The sequence below is a fragment of the Hyperolius riggenbachi genome, chromosome 4 (genome assembly GCF_040937935.1).
Source record: "Hyperolius riggenbachi isolate aHypRig1 chromosome 4, aHypRig1.pri, whole genome shotgun sequence".
Lineage (NCBI taxonomy): Eukaryota > Metazoa > Chordata > Amphibia > Anura > Hyperoliidae > Hyperolius > Hyperolius riggenbachi.
The window spans coordinates 128,309,865-128,318,164 of record NC_090649.1 but is presented as its reverse complement, the minus strand read 5'-3'; positions in this window follow the sequence as shown (position 1 = coordinate 128,318,164).

The window sequence follows — 8,300 nt, the reverse complement described above, 5'->3', positions numbered from 1 at the left end:
GGCAGAGAAGGAGTCTACGCTGCACAGGGACACTAGGTATCCCCAGGAAGGAGTTTCATGTAAGCAGTCTTTACATGGCTATTTTTGAGGTAACTTAGATATTAGACTCTCTGAAGTTTTCTTAATTTTCTTCCTTCATGCTTACAGCCCAGTTTGCTGTTCCTTTGGACCCCAAGTACAGATCAGCATCGGGTTGAAAGGTAGGGATGCTATAAGGTAGGTTCTTACCCGCATCAGAGTGCAATACTTTTCTAAAACAAAGCTATTTGTTTTAGTCCTAGGAAACTACGGAAAAAGTCTTCAAGATCCAGGTCTCAGTCTAGAAGAAAGGATTCATCATCACGACATGGACATGACAGAAGTAGATCTTTTAGGAGACATAGATCAAAATCAATACATCGACATATTAAAGGATGTTGGGCATATGGACAGAGCACTCTTCCGGGAAAAACTGTTTGCAAATTCTGTTTTATGGAAATGTCTAAAGAACCACAACAGGCACCAGTTAATGTATCGGAACTAATTAAACAAGCAGTACAGGATTTGATAAGGGAGTACATTGCTACACTTCTGGTACAACCTTCCACTTCTTCAGATCAAACGCAAGTGACGGTGAATGAAAAGGAGGATCATATAGCAATCGGATTCGACTTTGCTTTAGTTGAACCTTTTGTACTTGCAGTACAAGAAGCAATTGAGTGGGAAGATATCGAAGAAGACAATGCAACGGAAAAAAAAAATAAAAAATAAAGTATTATACTCATTTAAAGAAGAAATCCCCAGCCTTCCCTCTTATGGATGAAATTTCAGACTTGATTAAAGAGGAATGGGCAATGCTAGAAAAGAAGCCACCTTAAGGCCCCGTTCACACTGCCCGCGTTTCCAGCCGCGTTTTGGAAACGCGTGCAGGTGGCAGACACGCACGACATCAGACATTGCATAGAGTGCAATGTCTGATGTTCACACTGCATGCGTTCCGGACCTGTGTGGTCCGGGAACGCAGGCTGCACGCATTTTTTTGTAAAACCGCGTGGCTGTCCCATTCACTTTTTAGTGATGGGATCAGCCACGCAACGCACACAAACGCGGATGGCGTGCGTTCGTACGCGCTGCGTTCCGCACGCATGGCCATCCGCGTTTGTGATGTGAACGGGGCCTTACATAACAGACTAGCGAAGTTATATCCTATGCAAGAAGAAGACACAAAACACCTAGGTAATCTGCCCAGAGTGGATGCTTCAATTATGCAATTAGCCAGACCAGTAACCTTGCCTAGAGAAAATTCAGTAACATTTTCAGACGTAATGGAGAGACGTATAGACTCGGAACTTAAAGGTGTTCTTTCGCGAATGAGGGAAAAAAATAAAAAGTGGTTTATGCATAAACTATTAAACATCCTAAAATAGTGTACCAAAAAAAAAAAAAAATATGGTTTCATCAATACAACATGTAATGTAAACAGTGACGGATGACGGACTGGGAGGCTAATCCATTTGTTAGGAGTGTTTTTTTGTTCAATTTTTTTTTTTTTTACTTTCATTTCACAACCATAACTCCTGCCGACCTAGTTTTCAGTGGTATAATCCACTGCTGGCAGAATCGCCATTACAGCTGTAACAGCTGCTGAGCTCCTGAGTATGTGTTTACATTGTTGCTAGGCAACCAGACTCCCGGGTCTGTGCAGAGTCCTTTGTGCAAAGAATCATAAGCTGCTGAGAGAATCAGCCAGAATCAGTCCCATCTACACCATATGATTCTTTGTCAGATTCGATTCAATTTGATTCACTTGGATTCAATCTGACATGTCCGATTCAATTTGAATCGAATTGGACATGTCAGATTGAATCCAAATGAATCAAATCAAATTGCATCGAATCCGACAAAGAATCATATGGTGTAGATTGGACTGATTCTGGCTGATTCAGCAGCTTATGATTCTTTGGACAAAGGACTCTGCACAGACTGGGAGTCTAGTTGCCTAGCAACAATGTCAACACACACTGAGGAGCTCAGCTGTTACAGTTGTAATGGTAATTCCTGCTAGCAGTGGAGCACTGAAAACTAGGTAGGCGGGAGTTATGGTTGTGAAATGAAAGTAAAAAAAAAAAAAAACACACACCACACCCCTAACAAATGGATTAGCCTCCTAGTCCGTCATCCATCACACATTACATGTTGCATTGATGAAACCATTAAAAAATTCATTTCATCTATTTTAGAAGGTTGTTTAATAGTGTATGCATAAACTACTTATTTTTTTTCATTTGCGAAAGAACCCCTTTAAAGAGAATCTGTATTGTTAAAATCGCGGTAGGTAGAGATAAAGTATCCGGGCACCAGTCACAGCAAAAGTGATGCTAAACAATCTTTAATCCATCCCCATCAAACTGACATACAGTGAATTGTGCAGGCCTTACAGCTGTTTCGCAGGACAACCTGCTTCTTCAGAGGCAACAACGGTTGTTGCCTCTGAAGAAGCAGGTTGTCCTTCGAAACGGCTGTAAGGCCTGCACAATTCACTGTATGTCAGTTTGATGGGCATGGATTAAAGATTGTTTAGCATCACACTTGCTGTGACTGGTGCCCGGATACTTTATCTCTACCTACCGCTCTTCTGTATGGCTGATTGATCTGGAGGCACAGTTACCCCCGTTGGTTGCCAGCGCTTACATCTTGTGCCAATCATTGCTACTCCTTGCTGACAATTGTTAAAATCGCACAAGAGTAAACATACCAGTGTGTTAGGGGACATCTATTCCCCTCGGTCACAATTTCGCCGCTCTCCGCCGCATTAAAAGTAGTCAAAAACAGTTTTAAAAGTTTGTTTGTAAACAAACAAAATGGCCACCAAAACAGGAAGTAGGTTGATGTACAGTATGTCCACACATAGAAAATACATCCATACACAAGCAGGCTGTATACACCCTTCCTTTTGTATCTCAAGAGATCACTTGTGTGTTTTTACCTCGGTCCCCTTCAGCTCTCCTGCACTGAATACTAATGACAGGCTGTGAGGCTGATCATTTCTTCCTGTCCAATTCCTCAGTATGTGTCAGCCCAGCTCCTTTCACAGCCTAAAGGTCCGTACACACGTCGGACTGGAGGCAACGACGGGTCCGTTGTTGCCTCCCGCTGGGTGGGCGTTCCAATGACAGTCCGGCGTGTGTACGCACTGTTGGCGGACTGATACGGCTGTTTCTGAGCGCGGATCGCTCAGAAACAGCCGTATCAGTCCGTCAACAGTGCGTACACTTGCCGGACTGTCGTTGGAACGCCCACCCAGGGGGAGGCAACGACGGACCCGTCGTTGCCTCCCGTCCGACGTGTGTACGGACCTTTACAGGGGAGGATTTTTATCCAGCTCTCTTCTATCACTGATAAGATAGCAGAGACCTGCTGGCTTATGTAAATAGCACACACACTGGAGTGTGTAGAGAGGGGCCTGGAGGGGTGTGCATAAACAGACCAGCACGGAAGAATTGGCAGCCTTCCAGACACAGGGTGACAAGTCTGACAGGGGAAAGATACATTGATTTATTACAGAGACAGTGAAAGTAGAAAGTGCTGCAGTAAGCCAGAGCACATTAGAATAGGTTTAGGAACTTGTAGGATGGTAGAAAAAAAACGTAATTTTTGTTACGGAGTCTCTTTAAGAAGATCTATACTATCTCAGGAGGTGCACCAAGACCTGGAATAGCTCTTATATCGGTGGCTAAAGCACTTAAGAGTCTGGACGGCTAACAGAGGACGCAATTGGAGCGGATACCGACAAGGAAGCAATCATTACGGCACTGGAAGATTTCAAATTGACGGCCGATTATATTGAAGAAGCAGCGGTTGATGTTAGGTGCTCTGCCAGATCGATGGCTTCACCTGTTATTGCTAAAAGGGTGTTATGGTTAAAATCTTGGGTAGCAGATTCCTCATCACGCCAAGATTGGTGCAAGATCCCGTTTGACGGGGAACACTTATTTGGTCAAGAGATGGATTCAGCAATCAGCAAAGTTTGGGGGGGGGGGGGGGGGCGCGAGGGGTAGGGTTGAGGGAAAGTCGGGTCTTATTCCACAGGATAAAAGGCCAAAAAGACCACAAGTCAACAGATTTCAACAGCAGAGATTTAAGAACGCAAGAAGATACGGGCCAGGTAAAGAGTTCAAAAGAAGCTGGCAGAGTGGCCAAGCCAACCTTCAAAGACAAGACAGAAAAGCACCTGTCATGTCACACAGTACTGAGCAGTGTGTAGATAGGAAATCAGCTAGCTATATGTAGAGGTAGGGCATTATGATTATATATTCCCCTATATATCTAGCTGACTTCTATACACTGCTCAGTACTGTGACATGACAGCAGTGACTCCCCATGTAACTTATCAGTGCTTAGGGGAGATGAGTGTAATAGCTGTGTGATTGCTAGAAGCTGTCCAGCCAGCAGCTGCAGCGAGGTGACATTTTCAGTGTCAGTGTGACTGTCACCCCCCAGCCAGCAGCACACACTGGGCAGACAGAGGGGACCGCAGTAATAGTAGTTGTTGCAGACTGTCCCCCGCCAGGTAGAGAGCTACAGAAGTGTTAATTACTGCGTTAATGGGGGGGGGGGGGGGGGGGGGCTGGGGCGGGACCAGCCTTACTTCCCGTATCTGCCCCATTCACCAGCCTGACTGTCACCCTGAGAGGGAGGGGGCATGGTCTGATTTGTTAACCCCTCACTGGCCTCCTCTCCAGCAGCTGTTTTATTTACATAGGCAGAGCATGTACCAGCGGCAGAGAAAACAGCAGCAAAACCGAAGCTCTGACGATCTCAAGATTGTCTTAACCTTGATCACGATTTTCGGTTTAAAACCGAAAATCGTTCAGCCCTAATTCCAGGCCTACAAAATATCACAGCAGACTATCTGAGCAGGCACACAATAAATCACAACAAGTGGAGTCTATCCGAGGAGATATTCCTGTGGATATGCAGTCAGCTGGGAACTCCGGAGTTGGATCTGATGGCTACCAGGAGCAACACAAAATGTTCCCGCTTCATGTCTAGATACCAGTGCAACACAGCTATAGCGGTGGACGCAATCTCAGCCAGTTGGGATTTCAACACGGCTTGAGTTTTTCCCCCCCAACAGCAATCATTCATCAGCTACTGTTGAGACTACTGAGAGAGAGGGTGACGTTGATTGCTATAATCCCATTCTGGCCCAGGAGACCATGGTTCCCCCTCCTGTGGGAGATGAAATTACAATCACCACTTCCTCTCCCGAACGCGAAGAATCTGTTGCAACAGGGGAAGATATGCCAACCCGATCCGAAGAAGTTATCCTTGATGGCATGGAAATTGATGGAGAAAGGTTGAGATCACAAGGTTACTCACAATCAGTGATAGGGACATTACTTAAGGCAAGAAAGCCGACCACTAACAAAACCTATCAGAAAGTAGGGACCAGATTCATGGATCATGCTTAAGAAAACGGATTTGATCCGGTTAAGTGTGAACCGCAGCAAGTTTTAGACTTCTTAGAAAAAGGCTTAGAATTGGGCCTAGGCTTCCATACCTTAAAAGTACAAATATCGACACTATCCATTCTTACTGGTAGATCCTGGGCTCCACATCCCCTTGTGAAGCAATTCATGAAAGCAGTGCTGAAGTTAAAACCACCAAAGAAACCAATGTTTCCCAAATGGGATCTACTGTTTGTTCTGGACGCATTATCATAAGAACCTTTCCATCCATTAGAGAGTTGCTCTTTATGGAATAAGACCCTAAAGAAAGTCTTCCTAGTAGCAATATCATCAGCCAGGAAAGTCTCTGAGTTACAGGCACTGGGGTGTCAAGAACCCTACTTAAACCTTCTTTGCAGACCGAATTGTCTTAAGACCAATCGAACAATTCGTCCCCAAAGTGGCTTCCACTTTTCACTTAAATCAGGACTGGACACTTCCGGTTTTCTTACAAGAGGACATCAACAATCTCATCCGTTGGATGTGGTACCAGCCTTAAAAACATACTTGAATGCTACAGCTGAATTTAAGAAATCTGACCGCCTTTGGGTAATCCCAAATGGATATAGAAAAGGACAACCAGCTACGATAAGAACTATAGCATCGTGGTTAGTAAAGAATCCAAATGGCCTCTTAATTTAGAACCCCCTGAACAATTGTTAGCGCATTCTACCAGAAGCATCTCAACTTCGTGGGCGGCTTTTAATAAAGTCCCGGGAGAAAAAATATGCCAGGCGGCTAATTGGTCCACGATACATACTTTTGTTAAGCATCATAGAGTGGATATGACTGCTCAGTCTTCCACTCTTTTTGGGAAACCAGTTTTGTCTGCACATATATAAAAAAGTAAAGTTTGTTGATGCACAGCAATCATGTTTCTCTCCCTTCTTTTTCCTAGTTGTATCACAGGTGTGTATGACATGGAAGCATAGGGAAAACAGAAAATGGAATACTTACCCAACGGTAATTTTCCTTTTCCGATGCTTACATGTCATCACACTTAACCCTCCCTTCAATGGGCTTCAGAGAACACAAGGCTTACATAGACTGGAGGGAGGAACTATGAGCAAACATTTATAATATCAGAGGTCCTATGGGGTAGAGTGGGCGGGGCATCTAACCAGCTGTGTATAACACGTAAGCATAGGGAAAGGAAAATTACCGTTAAGTATTCAATTTTCCGTTTCGGTTTGGGTCCGCTTTATTTCCAAGCTACATAAAATGTGCATGCAATGTAAAAACATAACTGCATCAACAATTATTAGCATCTCATTGATCAAAATATAATAATATACCTTATAATACAATTCCTTATGTAATTCTAGCAATCACAATATTAAAAACGTAATCTGTTTTATCAATTCTGTTAAGATTAGTAAAAAGCCCAAATTAAGGGAAATGTATATGACGAAGTGTCATAGTGCAATGGAGGGTGCAAATGAAAAAGCCCTTGTGTTACAGTATTACATTATCTGGATTGATAGACTGCCATTATTGTGGCCTATTTTTATGACCGTTTTATTACTTTGGCCATTTTTAACCTCTTGAGCCCCAGAGGTTTAGTGACCAGGCCATTTTTTTTTACAATTCAGCAATTCACAGCTTTAACAATTTATTGCTCGGTTATACAAGTTAGCAACCAAATTAGTTTTACATTTTCTCACAAATAGAGCTTTTTTGGTGGTATTTGATTGCTGCCATTTTTAGTTTTTATTAAATAAAAATGGTTTTAAAAAAAATTACAGATAAGTTAATTGGCTTCCCCCTAAATTGGCCCTAGACTAGGATACAAACACTACATGATATGACTACAGCAGGGATTAGATAGTGAGCCCCTCTGAGGGACAGTTAAGAGACAAGACTACTGTGTACAGCACTGCATAAGATGTCAGCACTATATAAATACTTTAACCACTTCAGCCTACAGCTTCGAAAATCTTGTGCATCCGAGCAATGTTCTCCTCCCATTCATTCGCTAATAACTTTATCGCTACTTATCAAAATTAATTGATCTATATCTCGTTTTTTCCGCCACTAATTAGGCTTTCTTTAGGTAGTACATTTTGCTAAGAGCCACTTTACTGTAAATACATTTTAACAGGAAGATTAAGATAGAAATGGAAAAAAATTATTATTTCTCAGTTTTTGGCCATTATAGTATAAAATTAATACATGCTACAGTAATTAAAACCCATGCATTTTATGTGCCCATTTGTCCCGCTTATTACACCATTTAAATTACATCCCTATCACAATTTATGGCGCCGATATTTTATTTAGAAATAAAGGTGCATTTTTTCAATTTGCGTCCATCACTATTTACAAGCTTATAATTTTAAAAAATTTAATAAGATACTCTCTTGACATGTATATTTAAAAAGTTCAGACCCTTAGGTAACTATTTATGTAGTTTTTTTTTTTTTTAATTGTAATTTTTTTTAATAGAAAAATGTTTTTGGGTAATTTTAGTTTGGGAGGTAAATAGCCAATTTTAGATGTAATATAATGGTTTTTTTAATTCAATACAGGTATGTGGGTGCAGTTTACTATTTGGCCACAAGATGGCCACATTCAAAAAATTCCTAGATGCGAACGATGTCGCATCTAGGAACTAAAATGAAGAGAAGAAGTTTCCTGGGGGCAGAAATACCACGCTCTCTGATGAGAAAGCGTCGGTATTTCTGCCGGGGACTTAGATCGGTGAATGGGAATTATATTCCCATTCACTGATCGGGGGGCAGCGCGGGCGCGCGCTCGATCGCGCGCACCACACGGCTGCAGCACCACTGCCTATCTGGACGGATATATGCG